This window comes from Protopterus annectens, chromosome 3.part0, assembly GCF_019279795.1.
Source record: "Protopterus annectens isolate FY-2018-M chromosome 3.part0, PAN1.0, whole genome shotgun sequence".
In the NCBI taxonomy this organism is placed as follows: Eukaryota; Metazoa; Chordata; order Ceratodontiformes; family Protopteridae; genus Protopterus; species Protopterus annectens.
This window is the reverse complement of record NC_056731.1, coordinates 1420970317-1420997008: the sequence shown is the minus strand read 5'-3', so window position 1 is coordinate 1420997008 and position 26692 is coordinate 1420970317. Positions and strand designations below refer to the sequence as shown.

Below are 26692 nucleotides of genomic sequence, written 5' to 3'. Positions count from 1 at the left end.
GTAAGTTTGCTACGTCACAAGCATACCTCTCAACCCAAGAAATCTGGACAGAACCAAAAATAATAGGGGACAAACGCCCCTAAAGAGGGGCAAATTTTTAAATATTGTTCTTATAAACTTAGAAAATCGATCAAATAATAAGTTTTACATTCGTATGCATCTGAAACTCGAATGTCTGTCATTATTCTCTTCAATCCCCAATGAATGTAGGGAAAACCACACATTTTATGAGATGGAGAGCAAAATGCGAAAATCAGACGAGAGATGAGATAATTCAATAACGGTGTTTAAAGCCATCTTTACTGCTTTAAGAGTTTGAAGTATAGTTAAATTAAAATACGAGGTAATAATCAAAGAACAACTCTTTTCGTCTTAAAGGGAATACGAAGAAATCATCACCAAGCATTCACCAACCTTTTGAAACTGCTTAAGTTGCGTTTCCGCGACGTAATTTTTTTGAGCCGGAAATATTGTTAAAGAAGCAAATAGGTACCGTAACCTGGTTAAGAAGCTAATTTAGGTCGTTGATTTTCCGTTATTTTGAATTGTGGTGAGTTAACATAAATTGGTTTTAAAGGTGTTAATTTAGTAAAGCGATTCAAAGCAATGTATAATGCAATAAATGCTGGGATTATGTTTTGTAGACTTTGCATGGTTAAGTATTTGTGTGGATTTTGTCATTCATATTATTTATATGGTTGTATACATGCACCTTAGACTCCATCACTTTGGAAATGGAATAAGCTGTGGCACCAGCAGTTTTATGAGTTTTTAGCCGATTTCTGTTGTCAAAGCCTGCATACTTTTTTTCCTCTGGTCCGATCTCCGGTTCATTTTAAAGTTATAGAATTCATATTGTTGTTGTCTGGGGAATTTCGTGCTTCTGGCCGGCCATGCTGTCAGATCTGGTTTTTAATACATTCATCCTTCTTGTTGCCATAGCCTCTGGAATTAACGGACCTATGCAGTTCTTCAGTAGATCGAATGTTTTTATACGTCATTTAAAAGATAGGTTGGGCTGCACATATAATTTACATGAAATGGACAAAAAATAAAAACAACCTAAGAGTAGGTGCTACTGATGACTCTTTAATGTACATACTTGTATCAAACAGCAAAGCATAGCTTATGTATTTTCATAAATACCTTTAGATATATACGTGTGTTGGCCATGGTAGGTGGGTGAGCCACCATGGACCCCCCAGTAAAGCCACAGTTTGGGAGTACAGAAGAGTGAAAAGCAGTTACTTGATATGTACAGTATGGAGAGGATATGAATAGTAGAAACATTACAGTAACTGCATTAACACAATAGCCACATTGTAGCAAGGCATACTGCCTAATTTTAAGCAGTCCTAATTTGATTTTAGTTTCTGTGAGCTGCATTGGACGTATCTGCTCTTGCAGATCTGTCCATTCTGGTAAGTAAGTACTTTAATTTTTTAAAAATTAGTATCTTTAACCTTCATTACAACTCTTAACTCTGGCATACTTTATATGTAGCACTCTATGGTAAGCAGTAATGAAGCCGACTTCATGTAGTCATGTTTTCACCTCTTTGGGTATTTCAGATGCTGAATAATACATGCTGTCAGGATTGAATCATTTAGTCTTTTATTTAAGAAATGGTGTAGCTGCATCCACCAGGAAACTTTTATCCAGTAGTAGTTTTTCAGGGCAGGAAACTGGATTGACATATTTGACTTACTTAAGACTGCAACGGATATTTACTGTACACTTGGAAAGTTATGCAAAGTTTTTGTATGTTGTAGGAAAGGCACGTTAACAATGTATGCTTCTGTGTCTTGAAAGTGAAAGAGAAGAGTTGAGAGATTATTGTTTAAAGACAGAAGTTTGAGTTACGGTGAGCCAAGGAAAATTTTTGACCTATGTCTGCCCTTTGTTCTCTGCTTGGGTGGAAGTTCCCATAAAGTGTATTGGTGCTTATGTTACTGAAGTAAAGAACCAGTACTGATTTTGGCAAGTTATATCATCAGTTAGTGTGAGACAAGATTCTTGTGGTGGTGTCAGAAATTCAGACGAGACAGAGAGACTCAGATTCAGTGTTAAAGCAGCTGATGTGTACGGAGTAAGCAAAATTATTTTATCAGAACTAAGAGATAATACAAAAGATGAAGTGTATAATGTAACCTGTGAGCCACAGTCAGGAGTGAAAAATGAGTGCAAAGAGTTTGGAATTCATGAGAATGATGAGGTGTGGCTGTAAATATGAATATGGTAAAATTAAATATCAGATGGATATAAGTTTGTTAATAAGAAATGTTCTAAGTGTAGTCAGGTGTGTAGAAGCCACAGAGAGAGAGAGAGGGAAATGATTTTGCTAATGCATGCAACGTGAAAGAACATTTTCAGCCACAGAGTGTGTGTGCCGTGAAGCAGAGTTGTATGTGTACCTAACATGTACCCCGCAAAAAAAAAAAAAGTCACAGAAGATACATGACCAGCAAATCAGTTGGATATGTGGGCAGAGAAGATCAAAACTAATCCATTGTGGTACTCAGATTTGACACTAGTGCAGCATATTGCGTAATTTCTGGGCAAATGTTCAAAGCACTGGGTCAAAAAAAAAAAGTTGCTAACTTCTGGTCATTGCGCAATGTCATTTTTATCAGTAAGTGCTTACTTGGAATAAAAAGTCTATATTCAGTTCTAGATAGCTGAAACTGCTTGGATTATTTGACTTGTCAGAGGATTTTCATACTGAAAAGAATTCAGGGTTGAATACAAAATTCGACTATGAATTTGGTCAGAAGGTGCAAACCGATTTGCTTGAAGAGTGCAGTGGTTTATTTTCTGGCTTGGGCTGTTTACTAGAAATTGTTCATATTTGGGTTTATCCTGCAGTGTTTTAGCAGTACATTCATCAAAGAAAGCATCTGATGTTGTAAATCTTACAGATAGGACCTTGGTTCCATCCTTGGAACCGATATGGCCGTTTCCCAGCTCGCGCAAGCCAAAAACTCTCAGCTAAGAACCTACCCACAATGCTCCTCTCCTAGTTACTCCAGATCTCGTTTGCCGCATTCCTAGTCCGACATGTTAGCCATCTCTCTCAAAGCTAAGTAGACAATTGTTAATTATATGACAGTTTTTCTTCAGAATTACTAAATGTTTAGTCAAGTTAGCTTTTTCTCACTGTCTCCTATTTCCTACCCTTTTCCTTGGTAATTTAATTTGTTTACCTTTTTTGGTACTGTCCCTCTCTCCTGTCTTTGACAGGCCTTCCCTTTTTACTAGTGGTATTCTTTAAAGTAACATCACTGGTATTTTCTCCCTTATTTCTTTCTATAGGATATCATTGTACCCTTATCATGTCAGACAAAGCTAAGTTGGGATTTAAACATTGTGACAAGTGTGGACATAAGATGCCTAACTCAGATACACATGTCCTTTGTGTCTACTGTTGGGCGTGGATCATATTAAAGCTGACTGTGACATTTGTGCTAGCTTTAGTAATGGGACACTAGCAGAATGTAAGAATAAACTTATTTTAAAAGGTTTAGTCCATATACCTTTCTCAGAGGCTCTATCTTGGTGGGAGGTCTCCCCTCCTAAGACCAAAAAACATAAGGAAAAATGGAATCACTCGGTTCCTGCATTCCATCAGTTACGGAACTGAGTCGGCTCCGTGCTTCGCCGGCGCCCTCGGCGCAGACTTCTTTGGCACCAGGCTCTGTGTCCTTTCCCTCGGTGCCGACCATGATATTCATCCTATTTTGGTTCCAACCATGGCACCACTGACTTCGGTGCCGTCCTTGGTTCCCACATCGGCTCCCATGACTGTACATGCCTCATCACCATCCCTGGCCACAGTACCGACAGTTTCTTTGGCTCCATCGGCTCCAAAACTAGAGTACCTGCCAAGGACAAGATATTCTCCAACTTACGACCCTTTTTTGGGGGAGAGGTTTAGCCCCTTTCTAGAAAGACCTGATTCCCCTTCAACAGCCTCCTTTAGATCCACTAGGAGTTTTTCTGAACTAGACCTGGTGCGGGTTGTGGACAAGCATCTGGTATCCAGGGGATTGCTCATTCCAGCTAGACCTTCCGTCCCTCCTGGCTCAGAATCTTTTACAACATCTTCCCCTGTTTATCCTCCAGCATCCACCCTGATATTTGTACCGATGTTCAATTCAGTACATACTGTCTCTGCTCCGACAGCAGTGTTTCCCCTGTCGGTACTGACCACCCTTTCTGCATAGTCTCCAATGGAGCCAATGATTTCTCGGAGCGGTGCTTGGACTGCCCGTACCTTGGTACCTAGTCCGGCACCTATTTTCTTGCTGGCACCATCTATGTCCACGGTTCTGACGGCTTCCAGTACTCTCAGAACCCCTCAACTGGAGGTGGGCTCTTCGGGGTGGGGAGTGACCCCGGTTCTGAGGTTGCCCTTCCCGGTTCTGTGCTCCCATCCCGCCTCGAGTGGGCTTGCTGTACAGGTGGTGGAAAGGGTCCTTCATTCTGAAGGCTCACAGTCAGCACCAATGACATCGGTATCAGAAACCTCCCCTAGCATGTACCTCTCTCAACCCGCTATGTTGAGTCCCCGGGCACGGGAGTCACAAGAACCCCCTTTGAAGGGAGCCCCTTCTTCGGAGTCCTCCTCAGAAGATACCACTGGAGAGCCACCCCGGAAGAAACGGTGCAAGAGGAAGCACCTTGATTCCCCGGAGGAATCTATCACAGAAGACACTGATTGTGATGAGGGGGAAGGGTCCCCACGTTCTCCCCCAGATGATGTTTCATTCGGAGACATTCTTGAAATCCTTGAACAGCAGGGGAAATGGAAGTCCTCTAACCCTTTTTCTGAGGAATCTGTGTTCCTGCAGGCCTTCCGTGCCCAGCCATCTACTACTTAGGTGACCCCACCAGCAGATGACCTTGCTAAACTAATTGTGCAGCATGCCTGGAAGTCCTCTGACAACGTAGAACCTGTCCCCCAGAGGCCAGACAAAATTTTATCTACACCTGAAGACCAGCCCCACTGGTCCAAGCAGTTGACAGTTGATACTATGGTTGTGGCGGCAGCCACCAAGAGGGAACAGGCAGAAGATAATTCCACTGTCCATCCTCCAAACAGGGAGTCCCAGACCATGGACAGACTAGGGCAGCGGACCTACGCTTCAGCGACCTTCACCATTCGGAACTATCTGGCACACTTTACTCGCCTCCAAAGAGACCTAATTTCCGAAATGTCTTCCTGTTTCGTGGGGGTACTGCCTGATGAGGTGCGTGACATTCTCGCCTTGCAGCTAGCTACCCTTGAATCCATCTTGAACTCCTCTATGCGTTTGATATCTCACACCACCGAGGGGGCAGCTCGAGCTGCCGCATCTGGTGTTGTCATGAGACGTAATGCTTGGATGCGGTTGTGTGACTTCGCAGACCCCTTTAAATCTTCCTTTGTCAGTGCACCTGTTGAAGAATCTGCACTTTTTGGGCCTAAGGTACAAGGGACACTTGCATGTAGTGAGAGAGACGGAAAGACCTTGTCTGCTGTGGACATACGCTTTTCCAACCCCCAGAGGTCCTACTCCAGAAACCAGAAGGGAGGAAAGATGTGGTTCAAGAAATCCCAAGGATCCTTTCATGACACTCGTGGTGAACAATCCCCCTGGGGCAGAGGGGGCAACTCATATGGAAGACTCCCTTTTCGGGGTAGAGGGGGTCCATGTAACCAGGGTGCCAGAGATTCTTTCTCTGGCAGACCCTACCAGCGCTTTTGAGCAGCGGCCTGATTGCTTTCCTCTGGAAGCAGTCGGTGGTCATTTTTCTGTGCATCTACCAGCCTGGCATCTTATTACTACCAATGTTTGGGTGCGGAGAATAATATTCAGAGGCTACCAAATACCATTCGATTTAACTCCCAGACCTGTTAAAACGAATTCCCGGTGTACCACCCAATCAGAGGGAATTAGCAGCCTTAGAAATAGAAAAGCTGCTAAGAAAAAGTCATCCAACCAGTCCCACCAGACCAGACAGGATCCGGGTTTTACTCTAGGTTCTTTTTAGTGCCAAAAAAGATGGGGGACTGGAGACCAATCCTGGATCTCTGCCTACTGAACAAGTTTATCAAACCTCAAATATTCCGGATGGTCACAGTACAGTCCATTCTTCCCTTCCTAGGGAGGGGCAATTGGATGTGCTCTATAGACCTCCAGGATGCATACTACCACATAAAGATGGATCACCGCTCCTGGAGGCTTTTTGACAGTAAAAAAAAAAAAACTATCTGTACTGCTCATTTCCCACCCTTTCTTATACTGGAATATTTCGGATCTGAGATCTGCTGGTTTCAGGACTTTAGTCTGTGTTTCTGAGTGGTCTTGTAGTAGTGGGAGATCTTTCTTATCAGTGAGAGTGGTAATCTGTCACAAGAGGAGTGGTTTCCAGCTCTGAAATTAACCTCACTGGCCGTTTTTGGGCTAATTTCTATCCCTTTCAACTGTCTTAAAAACCCGTGTTTGTGCGGGTTTGCCCATTGCCGCTTAGCTAGGGTTAAACTATTCCCGGCGCCATAAAGTCTGCTCTTCAGTTTTTCCCTTAGAACTAGCCAGATTCTTCATTTTTTAGCCCTGAATCTGCTTTTTCGTGCTCGGCACTGGTTCAGAACTGTTGTAAGCACTAAATAAACTACAAATTACTACAACACTCAACCTTCCTCATTACTTAGTCGTTAACATTTTTTTTGTGCTTATCTTCCTCAGTTGCTTAGAGGAAAACAGCTCCAGTACTTACTTTCCTCACTTGTCTAGAGGAAAATAGTGATTACCCAGGCATGTCCAAGGTGCAGCTCCTGGTGTTCTCTTACCCAGGCATGTCCAAGGGACAGCTCCTGGTGTTCTCTTACCCAGGCATGTCTAAGGGACAGCTCCTGGTGTTCTCTCCTTTCTAGCTGATGAATCTGGGCATCTAGTGATCACCCAGGCATGTCCAAGGGACAGCTCCTGGTGTTCTCTCCTGTCTACATGGTGAACCTGGGCATACTGGGGCAATGTAGCAATTACCTCATGTACACTGACAACCCTCTTCTCCTACCATCCAACACTACAACCTGCGAGAGATGCATTTATCTAGCTAAGCTCTCTCAACCCAAGACTGAACTTGTCAGTCAAGAGGAGAAGGTAAACACTTGCACCGCACCGCACTCATCACATAGACCCACTAAACCTGCACCACCAAAACCCATACATAGATGCACAAAAACATTCACGGAGGCTCTCAATAATAATCTGCCCAAGCAACAGAGACCTCCAAACAAGAGAGACCTCCAAACGAGAAACGCAAGCAAACTCCACCCCTCAACACAACCCAAAAGACATATAACACACAGACTCAGTGTGCCTCTCAACCACAGCCCATAAGGCAAAACAACATACCCAACACATTAGTCATGTGTGACTCTATAGTCAGGCACATTGATGTTCCACTTTTCAGACTAGACAAGAAGAAGGTTACTGTAAGCTGACTGTCGGGTGCCAGGATCTGCCACATAACCCATGCACTCAGGTCACTGCACAACAAGTACAAATATGACTCAGTCATTGTCCATGTTGGTGCGAACGACCTGAGACGTACCTCCCTGGACTGCATGAAAAGAGACATAGAAGAGCTTTTCGATCTTGTAATCCAGGCAGGTATGACCCTAGCCCCGAGTAGCATTCTACCTTCGCCCAGAATGATACCACAGTACAAGGACAAAATGATTGACAGCTTCTGGTGCCATCCTAAGGGGATCCAGTATCTGTCTGCCTGGGACGACATGGTCGACAGGCCACAATGCTTTTCCAGAGATGGTCTGCACCTGTTTACCCTGGGATTCCAGATACTTGCTAAGTCTCTTGCCACCCCTATAGTGCCTTTTTTAGGCAAGGTCCAAATGACAAACCCACCACAGTAACAGGTACAGGCAAACAAAAACTGAGAGTAATGCTACTCAACGCTAGAAGTCTCAACGTCAAAATGCACTCACTCGAGGCAGTCCTCAAAATGGAAAACATCAATATCTGTGCTGTGACTGAAACCTGGTTCAAGGCTTCGGAGAGCACCCATGTATTACCCGGTATAACTCATACCATACCTTTCGGCCATCTAACCTGGACCGGAACACCAAAGGCGGATGTGTGTCCATATTCATTAAGGATATCCACACCTCCAGGCTAGTTGCCAAACATAATGCATCCAAAATTAGCCAAGTGCAACTAACTCTGGGCAAAACTGCAATACAAATTGTAGCTTGCTACAGATCCCCCAGAACTCCCACTCCTCTTTTCTTGATATACTGGAAAATATTAGGGTCCAGCCAAACACTCTAATAATGGGAGATTTCAACTACCCCACCATTAACTGGGAAAACTACTCATGTATCAACTTCTTCGCTCAACGTTTTCTAGAATTCATAAACTCTAATGCCCTGGATTGGCTTATCCCTACCCCAACCAGGGGCAACAATATCCTAGACCTAGTCATTACCAGCATGAGTGACTGGTGTGCCAAACCTGAAGTCAACTCCTCATTGGCCAGATCCGACCATAAGCTAATCACCATAGATATCCACATTCTGCCCCCCCCCCCCATTGAGGAAACCACTGTAAAAAATTTCTCCACAGCCATCTTCATGCTTCTTAAGACAGAAGTGGCAAACTGCATGACATCCTTGCAGATGGGCACTGCAGCTATGACTGCAGAATCCTACACAAATGCACTCTATGAGCACTTACACGAGTGCATGGATCGTGCCATCCCTACTAGAACCAAGATGCTATCCTCCAAAAAAAAGGAAGCCAATCTGGTGGTCCCCCACTATAAACAAACTCTACAACAGAAGGAAGAAACTGTTGCAGAAGAGAGGAAAATCCCATGAGTGGAGGAGCTCCCTGGTCAGCCTCAGTAAGAAACTGAGATCCCTCATAAAATCCTCCAAAGCTAGCTATGAAAACAAGGTTGCCTCTGATTCGAAAGACAATCACAAAGCATTCTATAGCTATGTAAGGATCTCTGTGGCAACACCCAGGTCTTCTCTGAGCTACAGCACAATGGCACAAAAATTACAGAACCAACCGATATCTCCAACATCCTGGCTGATACTTTACCCCCCTCTCACCCCCTAAAGGGTCCATATCTATACCAGAAAAATGTAGAGCCCCTGCGATCACAACTGCACAGGTAAAAACTGCACTTTCCAAAGCCAAGAACACAGCTTCCATGGGACCAGACAACATCCCAGGCTGCGTTCTACACGAACTTCAGAACAAACTCCCCCCCCCCCCCCACCTAAACACCATGTTTAATCATAGCCTCATGTCAGGCTTTGTACCCACTGAATGGCGCACAGCAACAGTTATACCACTCCACAAAGTGGGAGCCTTCACGGACCCTGGGAACTATCGCCCTATTAGCTTGATGGGCCTGGTCTGCAAGGCCATGGAACACATCATCATGGAACTCATAAACAAAAACCTAGGTAACCTCCAAACCCTTGACCCCCACCCAGTTCAGGTTTGTGGAAGGCAGATCATGCCTCCTGAATCTGAAGTCAATCACCAAAGCCATAGACGAGGGAAAGCAGTTCACACAGCCTATCTTGACCTCGCCAAGTCTTTTGACACCATCCCCCATTCTGGAATTATAGATAAACTCACTAAACTGGGTGTAAATCCATACGTCACAAGATGGGTTGCCAACTGGCTCATTGACGGAACCCACACTGTAAAGGTTGCAGACTCCAAATCTGACTTCAAACCCATGACAAGTGGAGTACCACAGGGTTCAGTCCTGGGTCCTCTCCTGTTTGGTATCTACTTCTCTGAAGTAAGGGTTAACACAGAGGGCCTGTGGCTGATGAAGTTCACAGATGACCGCAAACTAGATGCCATAGTAGAGTCTCCAAACGATGTGGACATCCTACAGAAGGGCCTCACTGAGACAGATGCCTGGTGTCAGAGCCATGGCCTCAAGCTAAATGCCCAAAAGTGCATTGTCATCCCCTTTGGTAAAAACTCTGTTCCCATGAACTACCACTTTAGACGTCAGTCCTCTTAATGCCGAAGGTGTGATAAAAGACCTTGAGACTCAGGTGGACAGTAGTCTCTCCTTTTGATAATCACATTGGCACAGTAGTCTAGAAATCCTTCTACATGGCACACCTCATCACGAAAGGGTTCTCATCCAAGAAAAAGAGGTAATTGTTCCTCTCTACTTGGTACTCATTAGACCCGTTATTGAGTACTATGCCCCTTTTGGAATGTGCCTCATAAGACATCTACAGCAGCTGGAAAGGCCACAGAAGTACCTCACCAAGAGGGTTATGGGTCTCGAACAGCTGTCCTACACTGAATGTCTCAAAAAACTCCAGCTTTACTCCATAGCATATGACCTACTCCGAGGTGATCTCTGCCTAACATACAAAGCTATGTCAAACCCAGAGCTGTTGGACATGCTACACCTAAAGAAATCCCAGTCCCTCCAGGATACATGCTGTAGGGATCTAAACCTTGTCACCACAATAAATAAAACATGCTGGAGGGATAGATTCCTGTCCCAGAGACATCCCATACTCTGGAACAAGCTACCCATCTATGTCAAGCAAAGTTCCTCATTAGCAGTCTTCAAGAAAAATCTTGATGACTGGATGGGAATTAGGAAATTCACCCTGGGGATTACTTCTGTGGCCTTGCTCAACAGGGGCACAGGAAAATAACTTTCTTGGGTGGCGAAAGCCAGGGAACCTTGTTGGCTAGCTTACATAGGCTCTAGGGCCGATAGCCTAGTACCTACCTACCTACGAATCTATATGTGAATCAAATGTGTATTTTAATGCATTAAAAGCACGGGGTTCCAGATGTGATAATACTGGGTAATATGTAGTAGGCAAACATGAAATTCACAGGAGTTTTGGGGCATTAGGTGTTTCTAGAATGTGAGCACTAGACCTGGCAGTCCAATGATCAAGGAGACTCTAGACACTGACAAAATTGTATAAAGAGATTCCAGCTGATTATTGGTAGTTGTTCTATTGGTGTACACTTAAATTTAAAAGAGATTCCAGCTGATTATTGGTAGTTGTTCTATTGGTGTACACTTAAATTTACCGGCCTAAAGAAGTATTCTCCTACAAAGTGTAGGTCTTTCACCACCCCATTTGCTGATGTGTGTTGATGAGAGTACATATCTTGCATGTGTTTTTTTTATTAACACCTAAAAAATATTACATTGAGAAAAACACTTGCCTCAATTAAAGTTAAGAAGAAAAGAATATAGCAAGCTTCCTGAGAGAGGCATCCAAAAAGTGGTAATGTGATGCATTATGAGTAGAAGGTTGCTACTGACAAAGAATGATGTCTCATAGTCCTTGTGTTCATATGGAGACTTTTTCTGATGCCTTTTTTCGGAAGTAATCCAAGAAATATCCTAAGTAGTAATTCCACCAGGAGAGGAAGAGATTAGAGGCTCTCTAGGTCCAGGAAAGTGATTGAGGTTTTTTGATTATTTTCATAGGGTGTTAGAAATTGAACAGTTTCGTATCTGAAGATGATTAAAAGTTTAAGCAATTCAGTATTTTGAAAAGAGTTAATTTAAATATAAATATCTGTCTAAGAAAATGTTCTTCACATGAAGTATTTGTCTGGTGCTTTTAGTTCCTAAGAAAAAAAATGAAGCTTTTGTTTTTGAAAAAGGTGAAGTAATATGTGTTTGTATATGTGCATCTTTAAGAAATTGGTGCTTTTAGGTTCTGTCAAGATTAACCATACAGGATACTGGACCAAAATGTACCTATGTGTTCACCATCTGAAAATAAATACTGATGAAGCTAGCAGTGTGTGCCATGTTTTGTTGAATAGTTTGAAAGTCAAATGTTAAGTTCCGACAGTATTGATGACCTACTCAACAATCTAGATCCTTTTAGTAGCCTGCCTACAACCATCTAGGAGGAAGATTTGCATGTTTCACATCTCTTTACTTTCAGATAGTAGGCAAAAGGGATAGAGAAGTCAGGGCACTGTGGTGTATCAAAAGTCTCTGAAGCTTTAATTCTGTCACCCATCCCCCCCCCTCCCCATGCTTTCAGATCAAATTTACCTTTTTTGCCTGTGAAGTAACTTGTGCCCAAACAAGCAATACAGCCACTTTGCTTGGCATATCTACAAAGTGGGGTTTATTTAATGATATTATTAGTGTCTTAAGGAGATGGCCATTTGAGACCTTCTCTGTAGCTCATGAACTTAAGCCAGTGTGTCATAAAAAAAGTTCAGGATGCCAACACTGCCATATGCTGCTGCGTGCGTTGATTGTAGTGCTCTTATAATAACCACAGATATATAAAATGCCTGCCTGCACATCGCACCAAGAAAGATTCCAGTTTTGTCAAATTTTGTGTACGTGGACTTCAGTTACCAGTTTTTACTGTCTTACTGTTTGGCTTTCCTGTTCTGCAGAAGGTAGTTATCTCTTGCATAGCTCTTTTCTGATCAGTAGGAGTTCATACCTTTCCTAAGTTGGTTAGTCCTTTAGCTGTCCCCCTCTGAAGCATAGCTGTGAAATTTCTGTAGCATAGCTGTGAAATTTGGCAAAGCTCTTAATCGCTTTCAAGGTTAGGATTCCAACTGAGTGGTTCCTGTGAGTCAGTGTGATGTAAAATCATGTGATGGTCCTGCCTTAAGGCAAGTAGCAATGATGATGGATTTTTCATTCACATTCCAGTACAAAAAACAAAACAAAAAAAAAAAAAACAGTAGGGCGTTTCTCATCAGTGTGTGCTTTTTGTCAGCTTTGTCATCATGGACATAGTATGTGAACTACATTTGAGAAACGTTTGGTGGTATCCCTAGAAACCCATGAAACCTGATCTTGAAGTCGGTTAAGCATATCCTTCAAATAATACCATCCTTGGCAAGAGTTCTAGTGGTGACACAGCTAGATTGGCCCTTGTTTCTTAAACCCCGAAGCAGAAGCTGGCTAGACTTTTTTTAGAAGTGGAATAGGGGACATCTCCATTAAGGTCTCTGGCCCCATCTCAAAAGGAGCAACACTTTTATTTCTGTACCTGGTTTTGGTAGGTTTTGGCAACATTTGAGTCATTCTTACGCTGCAGATTCTATATACAGCAGTAATATAATACTCAGGAAAAAGAGGAGGCATCCATTCTTATGTGAAGACTAGCCATTATAATCGGAGAGCAAACAGTTCAGATGAGTTATCCTCCTTGGCCCACATATATCCCAACGTTAACTAAATATCCTAATTGGACACCTTTGACAGTGAAGTATTAATCTTTCAATGGTGAATAGTGGACAGACAAAAACCCTTATTGTGATAGAAAAAAGTGGGGGGGGTTTATCTATGAATTTATTAGTTTGCTTTCCATTTGAATCACTGGCTTCCTCTGATTTGTTGCCAGCACTCCCTTATACACGACTTATTTTGAAAGAAAAGTGGGGGGGTTTATCTATGAATTTATTAGTTTGCTTTCCATTTGAATCACTGGCTTCCTCTGATTTGTTGCCAGCACTCCCTTATACACAACTTATTTTGAAAGAGGCTAAAAGGCCTGCTGCCAGAAAACCACAGTAATCTGTATTTAAAGTAGGTTGTGTAAAATCTCATCATAGTATCCAAAAACAGAAGGGATCTCCTGCCCAGGGCAGCCCGAAGCTTGGCCAGTATACAAAAGCCTAATGATCTTGTGTGTGCCGTATGTCACATTCTATGCAGGGAGCATAGATGTAGGGCATAAAAGGACTGTATGGATGCAACTACCTGGAACTGAATTGCTTCAGAAAAGAACAGTCTCCATAGGACAAAGGACTCCATGTATATCCAGAAGGAAAAATGCAGAAGAAAAAGGGGAACCTTTCAGCAGGAAGGGAATCTTAAAATCAGCAAGAAGGGAATCTTAAAAAAAAAAAAAACAGACCAAAGGGAGTTGGAGGGAGAGTGTGAATACTGCAACAGTGAAGAGAAAGGGAGTTGGCGGGGGGAGCAAATACTGCAACAGTGAAGAGAAGGACATCTACTGTTCTGGTAAGATTTTACACAACTGTATTATGTCCTTCTATATCACTGTTGCAGTATCCAAAATAGAAGGGAGAATAACAAGCTCAAGAAGCAGAATGGGAGGTGGAATGCTGAGAAGAGCCCTCAAAAACCCCACATAAAATGGTTTCAGCAAAACCTTCTGTGTTCCTATCCAACTTATAATGGTTAGTAGAGATATGCAGTGAAGACCAAATAGCAGCTTCAGGGACAGAATTGGTGTCCAACCCCTTGAAGACAGTAGAAGAGGCAACATCCCTAGTGGAATGAGCTCTAACAGAAGTAGATGAGATTTGCCATGAAAACTAACAAAAGGAAATGGTCTTAGATGTCCAGGAGGAGATGGTTTGCTTAAAAACAGCCAAACTCCATGGCCATGGCTGAAAGGAAACAAAAAGCTCATCAGACTTATGAATGGTCGTAGTTTTATGCAAATAGTACCTGAGCTGTTTGCACAAATCTAAGGTATGCAGGACCCTCTCACTAGCAGACTGAGGAGAAGGGGGGAAAAAGGAAAGGGGGGAAAAAGGAAAGGACTTGTACTGATTGATTCAAGGGTAACTCGTTTACTAACTTGGACATAAAAGGAGTAGTACAAAGGGACACCCTGTCCCTGTGAGAAAAAAAAATGTGGAATGGCCATAATGGCCTGGAGCTCAGAAATCCTCCGAACAGAAGTAAGAGCTAACAATAAAACAGTCTTTCAGGTAAAAAGTTTCAAAGAAGCAGAATATGCAGGCTCAAAAGGAGCCCGAGTCAATATTTCCAAAACAAAATTAAGTTTCCAAGGAGGAGGAATAGGTTTCATTGGAGGCTGAATATGCAGGATGCCTTTAAGAAATTGTTTGACCTCAAAAATGAGAAGTCAAAGGAGGATTTAAGGGCAGACAGGCAGAAATGTCTGACAAATTGGCCTTCACATAAGAATAGACCAGGCCAGACTGAAGCAGCTCACACAGATTAGAGAGGACCAGAGGGACCCCCACTGAAAAAAGGGTCCTGGCTATGAGCATGGAACCAGAGAGAAAATCTTTTCCATTTGGACAGGTAGACTGTTTTCCTTGCTTCTTGTAAAACACTGAGCACATCCTCAGAAAAGAGATTTCTGAAATGGATCAAAATCCTATCACCCACAGAGTCAGCTGAATAATGGACATGCGAGGATGGATGAGAGACCCCTTGTCTTGTGTGAGGAGAGCCAACCTGTGAGGTAACTTGTAGTGATCGCCCCTAGCCAGACACATTGAAGAGAAACCAGTGCTGTCTTGGCCAAAAGGGAGTCACTAGCAACGTTTTTGGGGAGTCCAACGGAATCTTCTTCAGAACTGTTGGAAGTAGAGGAAGAACAGGGAAAGCATAAAGAAGCATCCCCTTCCAAAGAAAAGAAATGGTGTGTGTCTTCCACACCAGATGGCATGACAGTTTAGAACAGAACAGAGAAAGCTCCCTGTTCAGAGGGGAGGCAGAAAGATCTACCCAAGGAGTATCCTGTAGACGGACAATGTCCAGAAACGTGTCTGTGTAAAGCATCCATTTGTGAGCCTCTGTTTTGGACCTGTTCAGAGAGTCTACCACTAAATTGTGCTCTGAAGGAATGTATTTTGCCTTGAAAGTTAGCTGATAACTGAGGGCCACCATCCAAGCCTGAAGAGCCATCCTGCAGTGGAGGTAAGGTTTTGTATCTCCCTGCTTGTTAACATACCACATCATTTTAGTGTTATATGTGTACACCTTTGGGGGCCTGGAGAGAACATGCGGTGAAAAGCTTGAAGGGCCAGAATCGGAGCCCTCATTTCTTTGATGATATGATCTGACTGCTGATTGGGAGGTGAGAGACCCTGAACTTTAAGGTAACCAAAAGAAGCCTCCCCACCCCATGTCTGAAGCTTTGGTGCACAACTCTAGAGAAGAGACTGGAGGCTGAAAGGGGCAGCCTGAGTTGAGAGCAAACTGTTGAATTCACCACTTGAATTTCTTGGACAGGGAAGGAGAGGTACACTGAAATCCAGAGGATGACAGTGCTGCAGCCAAACTGACTTGAGGTACCATTGAAGCTTCTGCATATGCAGTCTGGCAAGAGGAAGCATTGGAATAGAAGAGGACATGCCTAAAAAAAACTCCCTGGCTGTCATGGCAGTCAGAGGAAGAAGAGACTGAAAGAAGGCTTTAAATGACCAAACTTTTGGAGGTAGAAGAGAGATCAACATTGACTCCTGCATCCCTAATACACATGATCCTAAGAGGGAGTCAGGACAGATTTTTGGAACTTGAGCTTCAGATCCTTTAACATATGACTGGGACAAGGTGCGTGAAGCAACAGCTCGTCTAGGTAAGGAAAAATCTAAATGCCTTGGAGCCTGCAAAAAGCCATCTCATGAGCTAGGCATTTTTTGAATACCCCTGAGGCAGTAGAGAGGCAAAAGGACAAAGCAGAGAACTGAAAATGAAAGGAAGATGCAGAGAAATGTAAAAACTTTCTGAAGAGGGTGAATAGGCACATGAAGGTAAGCATTTTTCAAATCCAAGGACACCAGAAAAGCCTGGGGTAACAAAAGAGGAAACTGGGTGTGAAGAATAAGCATATGAAAAGAAGGGACTTTCAAAAAAGATGTTGAGCCAGGAGAGATCCAGAATAGGTCTCCAAGTGCCTTCCTTTCAAGGAACCAGTAACATTGTGGAATAAAAACCTTTATTCAAATGGGAAGGGGGGGACATGTTGAATGGCTCCTTGGTTGACCAGGGATCCTAGAACCTCCTGGAAATGAGGACATTGCTCTAGAGGAAGTTGAGGGATCCCTGGAAAAATGAGGGAGAAACTTCATACCATGAAGTAACCCTGACGGATGATTAGAAATAACCCAAGAGTCTGAAGTGATGAGACTCCATGTTGGAAGACAAAGTGAAAGTCAAAAGGACAAAGGAACGTGGTCTAAAAGAAGGGGAAGTGGCAAATTGTCACAGAGAGAAGCAAGCTTATCAGATAAAGGAGGCTTCCAGGCCACAGAAATCTGAGAAGCCTGAGCAGAGAGGGCCCACTTCCCACTCTTCTGCCGTTGGAGGCGTTGTGGGGTTACGTGCGAACAAAAGCAGATCTAGAAGCTGCAGCCGTAGAAGTGGTGTCAGCAGCATCATAGCTATACTTAACAGACTGACAAGCCACTTGAGGAGCAGAACCTAAAAAAGATAAGGCAGAAGATTTGCCTTCAGAATCAGGGAGGTCAAAAATAACCTGACAAGCCTGAGCAATCAAGGCCAGAGCATACCTGGTCATGTAGGTCTGGTAATTAACCGCCCTAAAGGCCAAAGTAGAAGCGGTGTATAAACTTTCTTACCAATCCTTTCCAATGCTCTACTGTCTTTATCAAGAGGCAAAAGTTTGGAAGAGGGCAAAAGCTTATGTTTGTCAGAAGCAACATCACAGCAGGATCAGCAGAAGGACATTAAATAAAAAACTGACAGTATTCAGAAAGTTTCTTAGGAGCAGGAGACTGAAACTTTGGAAAGCGACAAGTGACTAACAAGGCAGCCAACACAGGAGGAGCTGATGATGGTTTAGTAGTATCCACCTGAAGCAGCTCATAATGTCTTCTGTGAATATCTATGACACTTAAAAATCCCATTCAGAGTATTCCATCATCAGAGTATTCCATCATCCTAGCAATTGTGTCCCAAAAGGACAATACCTTAAAAGGAGACTCTGTGTTAACGGACTCCTCTTCATTAGAACTATAAGCCAGGGGAGAAGGCATCTGTGAAGAATGAAGCAAAGATCCCTCATCAGACACTGAATCCTCATCCAAGGAATCTGGTTCCATAAACCATTTAGAATGGGTGGAAGTCCAAGGAGGAGCAGATACCAAAACTCCTTGAGGAGGCTTTAGGGCCATCACGTCAGAATCAAGCTCTAAGTAAACTCCTGCCATTCCCTTTGAAGATCCTTGGGATTGACAGAAATGTGCATCAGTTTTTGTCTTCCCTTGGAAGGGACATTAGCCCTAACAAATGCTGGATGTTCTGACCCATGACAAAATTCGATAAGAGAACCTGGACCCACCTCCCTGACCAATATCTGTGGAACTCTTCTATCTCAGAGGGTCATAATCAACCTCTGCTCCCGCTTGATGTCCAGAGCAGATGTCTGCAAAGCTTCAGAGAACATGCGGAAGGATGGATCCATGCCAGCCTCTGACAGGGTTGTGCAGAGGAATCCAACATAGGCACCAAATGACCTACAAAGCTTTTGCCCACTTCTAGAGGGATGTCTGGTGGAGGCTGGATAGCTAAAGAATCTGGCCGAGATTTTTTGTCCTTCTTTTTACCTAGTGGGAGTATCTTGGGGGTTAAAGTATTTTGATATAGTATCCTTGGCTAACTTTATGCTGTTGGTTTTCAGAATAAATGGCCATGGAAGCTGAGTGTCGTGGACACAAATACCTTATAAGTACTACAAGAGGTATGGTTGCTGGAAGTATCCAAACAAAAAGATATTGTTTGTGATGATCCTTATGGGGAATCTGTCCTCCCACACTAACATTTTCCCTTCTTGGATGACATGAACTCTGGGTATCAAAATAAAATACAAGACCAAAAAGTAAAAAGTGCCCCACTGTTTTTTTCTTTTTTTTTTTTAAAGTGGTGGTTTAGTATTCAGTACAGCAACAAGGAGCTTACACCAGTGAGCAAAAATAGCATTCGAACTGGCCGCAAATAAGTTTTAGGTAGTTGCATCTGTACGTCCCTTTTCATGCCCTGCGTTCTGTGCAGGGAGCATAACTGTGACGCAACCTGTAGATTGGAGGAAGTTTTGACTGCAGAGGCTAGAGGATTAGGACATTCTGGTGTGCCAGTCCTGGGGATAAGTTAGAGTCATCCTGCAGGTGAGATGGGGTACTTTCATGGAGGCTAGTTGAAGGAAGTAGCACAGGAGAGATGACTGCACCCTTGGAAGTGGGGGAGGCTTGATGGTCTGTAGGCACAAGGGCAAAAAAAAAATGCTTGCACAATCATTAAACAGTCCATCTCCATGGGATTAGCTGATTTGTATTTTCTCTCAAGTATAATAAAACTGTGGCTAGTAAGGATAGGACCCTCTCTGCTCAGTAGTTAGCTACTTTCTGTCTCATCTTAGGTTGTTAGACATTTACTGACATGTTGCTTGAGCATTGTAAATTTGATTTCTGGTCTACAGATAAGTTTGGATTAGTATCATCTGTCCTGCCAGGCTTGTTGGAAACTATCCACTACTTATAGGTTCATAGGTTGGTACTAGGCTATTGGCCCTAGGGCCTATACAAGCCTAGGCATAACAATTCCATGGCTATTTATTTCTTCCCACAATATTTACTTCCCTGGACCTCTGTCTAGCAGGGTAACTGACATGCTCCCCGGGGTGAATTTCCTGTCTCCCATCCAATCATCAAGGTTCCTTTTGAAGAGGGCCAAAGAGGCGCTCTGCTTGACATGTATGGGCAGTCTATTCCAGAGTCTGGGAAGTCTCTGGGTCAGGAACCTATCCCTCCAGCATGTTTTGTTCATTGTGATGACAAGGTTTAGATCCCTGGAGTGTGTGGCTCTGAGGTATTATTCACCCTATTAGTTTAGACTTCAATTTCAGAGGGAAAACTCAAAACATTATCCTGTACTTACTGCTGATACTGGTATCGGGAAGCTGCATTTCCTGCACCACTATACCTCCCTCATTGGCAGCAGACAGAATTGTTTTGTCGTTCTTAATGTATACCCAAAGATGCTTCACTGGGATGTGATACCCTAAAGAAATCATGTTCTCGTAGTTCTGTACCATCACAATCCTGTGGAGGTCTTTCTGCTGTTTAATTAACATCTTCCACTCATCTCCTGAAAACTCAACAGCAACATCTTCAAAGCTTTGTGGAGCCTTCAACTTCATGATTTCTTGCTTCAGTCGCCAGCCCCGCAAACCACAGTACTCAGGAACTTAAACAACTGCTTTTTATAAGTGCTAAAACACAAGAAGAATAAACTCTGAGACCTGAGCATACATTGATATATTTATTTCAGTACTGACTCTTATAAGGACTGCAATGCAGATGTGTAAATATCACCATAACAGTAGATGTCCAAATAATAACACAGACTCCATCCCTCCTTGCAAATATTGTAGGTCTAGGTAGTTCGTTCTATACCATCTATTTGCTTATAGTATTACTTGTAATGACTATATTAAAACCTTTTCCTGCAATATGTTCGTGCATTCCTTATTGCCCTCCTCTATTTATTTATAAATGAGGATAAATTGTAGTTCTGTGGTATAGTGAATTCTGTTTTAACCAGCTTTCTGTTCTATTTCTAGAACAGAGTAAAATTCCCAGATTAGTGAACTGAGTTGTGCTAATGCTGCAGTCACTGACACTGCAGCAAAGTACATCTGTAGAGGGAATATATACAGAAAAGTTTTTGTATAGGTTGCCCAACATTTCCTAGAATTTATAAACTCAAACGCCCTGGAACAACTGGTCAACACTCCCACCAGAGGTGACAACATATTGGACCTGGTCATCACCAACATGGGCGACTTGTGTTCCACATCAGAGGTTAACCCCTCGCTGGTTAGATCTGACCATAAACAAATCACTTTGGATATCCACATTCCGCCCCCACCGCCAGACAAGGAAACCACCATGAAAAACTTTTCCAAAGCAAACTTCACGTTACTTAAGATGGAGGTGGAAAGTTTCAAAGCCCCCATGCTAAAGGATAATGCTGTCCAAGCTGCAAAATCCTTTACTAATGCATTCTATGGGCACCTACAAGAATGCATGGATTGTGCTATCTCAAGCAAAACCAAGACGCACTTCTCCAAGAAAAGGAAACCAGTCTGGTGGACCCCTGCCATAAACAAGCTATACAATAGGAGGAGGAAACTAGTACAGAAAAGAGTAAAATCCCAAGAAGGGAAGACATCCCTGATCAGTATCAGCAAGAAACTACGATCCCTCATAAAATCGTCCAAGGTGAGCTTTGAAAGAAAACTTGCCAAGGACTCCAAAGATAACCACAAGGCATTCTTTAGCTATGTCAAGAATCTAAGTGACAATGCTCAGATCTGCTCAGAGTTAGTGCAGAATGGTACAAAATACATTGAACCAACCGATATTGCCAACATCCTGGCAGATTTCAGTGTAAACTTCACCCCCCCTCTCACCCCCAAAAGGGCCGATAACCATACCAGAAGAATGTAGAGCCCCTGAAATTACCCTTATAGTGGTAGTACTGAAAGCTTAATCTTTACTGTAGTAGAAGGGGAACGAGGTTAGAATGATAAGGAGATAGCAGGATAGGGAAAGCATAGTATAGAGATATGGAGAGATTTGTAGTAGTAATGAGAGGTGAAAGTGGATGTAGAAGCAAATGAGGTTTTTTTTTTTTTATATATAGGGAATGTGGCCCTTGTAGAGTAATGCATGGTGTGCGTACATATATATTTATATATATATAATGTGTGTGTGTGTGTGTGTGTGTATATGTGTATATGTGTATATGTGTATATATATATATATATATATATATATATATATATATATATATTTATATATATATATATGGGTTCCATACACTAGATCGAATTTTCACTAATTCGAAATAGTGCATGGAATGTTCACTGCAGCAAAAGTGCACTTACGCAAAATTCAGTACATCAAACGGGTGTTGTATACTGAACTTCCGTGCAGTACTCACGGACCTTAGGGTTAGGGCACGGGTCATAGTATGGGCTATCCCCTTACCATGACCCATGCCCTAGCCCTAAGGTCCATGACTACTGCAGTGCAGTGAAGGACATAGCAATGTCCTCCACTATGGTGCAGTAGTCACGAACCTTAGGGTTAGGGCATGGGTTAGGCTAAGGGGATAGCTTTACTAACTATCCTCTTACCCTAACCCATGCCCTAACCCTAAGGTCCGTGACTTTCACACCATAGTGGAGGGCATAGATTGTTTTTTATGTCCTCCACTGTGCTGCAGTGTTTTCGGTGAAGTGCACTTACGCAAAAGTTCACTTTTGTTAAAGTGAACTTTCGCAGAAGTGAGGCTTCCTATTACAAGTTCGAAGTAGTGAACTTACGTCCTTGTAATAGGAATCCATATATATAAATAGGAACTATTTGGGAGGTTGAATATTGTTGTCTAATGTGACAGAGGACACTTGAAATCTAGAACAGAAAACAGAACGCCAGTCAGTGAGAATTAAGGTACTAGTGGAAAGGACAGAGACGGAAAACAATTGCTTGACCATTAAGCTACTCCGGAGCTTATTTGAATTGTTGCTTGAAAATGGATATTGACAAAGTGTTTAAAAGGAGATTCCTACTACATAGTGAGATAGCTTTGGGATTACAATGTAAGGTAGCTGTAGGAGCCCTGAGATCCCTGGAAGACGGCTGAAACTAAGTATAATTACTGGTTACCTGCATTTCATATGCTTGTGCATTAGCCGTCTGTAATGCAGTATTTTGATACCTACTGCATTTGGAACCATGGGGTATAGCTATGTGGTGTGTGCATAAGTTAAATGCAAGAAAAAGGTCACTACAACTAACAAAAATTGAATTTAAGATGCCAGTGCAACATGAAAGTGCTTACACTGAGGAACTGGAGATTCTTATTAATGTGACTTATCATTGGCCTGAATTGTAAAGGGCAGTGTGTGTAAACAAAGAAGCTAAAATGCCTCAGTAGGGGCAGCATTTTCACATAGTCATGGTCAAATATTGGATAGTTTACTTATCAGAAATGGGCTATTTTGGGTGAGATAAGAATTGAATATGAAAATGACCACTATATGGATAGTCTGTGGCAGAATGTGTGATATGAGCTGAAGTACTTTACTAAGAACCAGTAATTTTGTTGCATCACAGACAGGCATTGAAGTAGTACCCAGTCACAAGGTGGTTATGCATGAAAGCAGCTGATCACTTGTTTTCACTTGATCATAGTTTACTATAGATCACTATTGTAAATTGTTAGGAGGGCCGCATGTGCGAAACGAACTGAAATACATTACTGTGTTAAGACTTGTTTTGCTTGATCACAGTCTTAACACTGGATGGAGGCTTATATGGACTTTATATAGTTAACAAAGTTGCATTATAGTCAGCAGCGTATCTAAGGGGTAGAGACCAGAATTTAGGTTCAGGTTGGAATTCAGCATGTGTTCGGGGCATTCATGTATTGTGTTGGTATTGCATCTAATGTAAAACTTATGCATGTTGCTTTCTGTCAGTTGAAGTATGCTAGCACCGCATTCACATATAGTCATGTATGAAACTAATATGGACTTTGCCTTAAAAACACTGGCTGCAGTCTTGAAGTCATGCTGTATCTTCTTGTGAACATTTAGAAATTTTCAAACCGTTTTCCGAGATGATTTGGGTTGATAGAAACTTTGTTGTATGCCTTTGTTGCCCTTAGGCTGTTCAGCTGTATGCCATGCTTTACACAGCACAGTTGTATGTATGGCATGTTTTGTTTGACAGAATGATTTTCATGTATGTGCTGTCTTGACATCAAAAGTAAAATATTCTAGGGCTGTGGCCAAGATGGTGGCTTGACTGCAGCATATTGCACATTTTGACAGGATTTTAGTATCAAATTTGATTCAGTCAAGCTAGAAGTAAAGGAAAATTTGTATTTTGTCTCATTATCAAATAATATTACTCAAAGATTAATATGCAAGAAAGAAAAATCTTTTCGGAGTATCTATCAACAGACCACTTAAAGGATGTCTGTTTCCAAAACTAATAAGCAAAAGACCATCTCTAAAAAGCAGGATTTCCAGAAGATACTATCATCCATACAAGAATTATCCTTACTCTACCACTTTATCCATATTGTCTATTTTTATGAACAAGAGAATTGGCAGCAGACACTTTATAATCAAATGTCAAAATGCTGATGTGGATGTTATAGAGACAAGTATAAATGATGTCAGTTAAAAACTAGATGAGCAAGCAAATCACACCGCTTTTTGTTTAACAAAATAGCTGACTACTGGATAAGTGGATGACTAGAAAACTGGGAGAGAATAAATAAAGTATTTTGTGGACCTGAGAAATTGGAAGGAAAAAAAATATAATTACTTTCATCACCAGCTGGATTCCAAAAGCATTAACCCTTCAAGGGAGCTTGTCATGTGGTATAGAGAGAACCTGTAGGTCTGTCACAAAGCTTCCAGCTAAGGAATGAGTTCCTTCCAGGTCTATAATTTGTCAAATTTGTATCTCATTTGGACAAAAACTTATGAGGGATATTTGGGCAAATCCTCCTTGTAGAATAGCTGGTGTGCTGTACCTTTTAAGAAGCATTTCCAAGATCTGTGTGTGCATATAAATAACAAGCAAGTGTTAGCTTCAGTGCCATTTTGAAGGTGCAGCCAGAGTGTTAACATCGATGTGCATGATAGCTAGTTTGTTTATAAGTTAAAGTTACTTAACCTCATTTATGATGTTTGTATACAATAAATCTGCTTGAACAATAACCCACGATGCTTGGCAGTTAAAGGAGCATGCTCAGTGCAGAACCCAGGGTGCCTAGTGCAAAACAAACATTGCTTAGTACAGCAGAAGAGTGAATCTGCAAAACCCAAATAAGTTTTATTGTTAACCATGAATCCAGAAGAGAGAAGTGCATAGCATTTGGCCAACAATGTCACAAGTGTAAGAAATGGAACCATTTTCAAAGATTTTGTAAATCGAGTAAGTCTCACACAGTTACAAAGAAGGGTCACTTCAAAAAGCAAGTTAATCAAATAGACCTGCAACAGTCTGCTTTCTATGTAGACTGTGTGTCAGTAATTGGTGAAAAGATTGATGCAGTGGATTTACTGGCAAGAAATTAAGTATTTTGTACTTTCTGGATCAATGGTAAATCCAACGATCTTAAAGTAGACACTGGTTCAAAGTGTAATGTCATGTCTGCAGATACTTTTGCAAGGGTCAGAGCTGGTGAACAACTAAATGTGTCTAGTTGTGCGAAACCTGTTGCCTATGGAGGTGAAGAAATTCAAACCGAAGGCTCAGTAGTGCTTTTATGTAATCTGTGTTCTTTTACCAGAGAAGTTCATCAGATAAGCATGTGTCCTAGTTCCAGCTTCACTAACACTATTTTTTTCAGAGTATGCTGATGTTTTCGATGACAAATTGGGCAAACTTCCAGATGTGTATTCCATGAAATTAGACCCAGAAATCAGTCCAGTTGTCAGACCAGCAAGAAGAATTCCGATGGCTATGCAGCATAAAGTCAAAGCTCAGTTGTACAAAGTGGTGCAACATGGTCTAATTTTTCCATTTACAGAACCTACCAAATGGGTGTCATTCAAGGTAGCAGCTAGAAAGGCTCCGATGAAATCAGAATATGCGTTGACCCAAGAGATTTGAACAAAGCATTGAAGAGACTGCATCATCCCATGTGTACAGTCGAAGAAGTTGCAGCCCTGATACTGAATGCCACTGTTTTTTTTTCTGTCTTGTCTGCAAAGAGTTCATTTTGGCAAGTGATGCTTGATCGCAAATCTTCATTACTGACTGTGTTCAGTACCCTATATGGAAGACAGAGATTTCTTAGGATGCCATTTGGAATAAATTCTGCAAATTACGTCTTTCAGCGTGCAATGGAGCAATTTTTTGGGGGGTTATCCTTGTGCCATAATAGTGGATGATATATTGGTCAGAGGCAATGGTGAGGCAGAGCATGACAGAAATCTTAAGGGAGTTCTAGACAGAGCATGTGAAGTGAATTTAAAGCTCAATCCTCTGAAGTGCATATTCAGACTACCAGAAGTTACATATGTAGGTCATTTGTTTACAAGTATTGGCTTGAGACCAGACCCATCCAAGCAAGCAGCCATTCTTGAAATCCCAACACCAGATAATGAGCAAGCTGTATGACATTTTCTTGGTATTGTAAATTTATACCATATTTCAGTGAGTTGACAGCGCCTTTGAGAGAGCTCACACTTAAAATGTTACTTTGTCATGGCTAGACCAGCATCAGAGAGCATTTGAAGTCCTCTAGCAGAAAATTGCTACCCCACCAACATTAAGATACTATAATGTCAACAAAACCAGTAACTCTTTCCTGCGATGCTTCAAAATTTGGTTTAGGTGTAGTTATTCTTCAAGAGGGCAGGCCAGTAGCATACGCATCTAGAACACTTACCCAGACTGAGATGCAGTATGCTGAAATTGAGAAGGAACATGCAAACACTATTGACAAAAGTTCTAAGTTTTATGATTATATCTATGATCAAGAAATCCAGATTGAAACTGATCATCATCCTTTGGTTACTATTTTAAAGAAGCCCATGCATTCAGCTCCAGCGAGATTACAAAGAATGATGCTTAAATTGCAAAAGTGAAACTTCAAAATGGTTTATACAAAAGGCAAACTTCTTTATCTGGATGATAACTTATCCAAAGCACCCAGAAATACTACGGAACAACTTGACTCAGAGAATTTTGAATGATGTCATGGACATTCATAATTTTTCTACCACAAGACTTGAAGAGCTAAGAGATCATACAGTGACTGATCAGTTTTGCAGAAGCTCAGTCACTATGTCAGTGATGGATGACCATCGAAGAAATCTAGTGTACTACCAGAAGTG

At 42.0% G+C, this 26692-nt stretch overlaps 1 protein-coding gene across 1 annotated transcript in view; it reads left to right on the top strand.

Moving 5' to 3' along the window:
- Positions 1-222: 222 nt before the first annotated feature.
- The window catches only part of LOC122796759 (syndecan binding protein), a 925087-nt gene continuing 898617 nt past the window's right edge, over positions 223-26692 (top strand). The window contains exon 1 of the mRNA XM_044065488.1: positions 223-550. The gene's annotated coding sequence lies outside the window, so the exon portion shown is untranslated. The remainder of the gene's footprint in view (positions 551-26692) is intronic.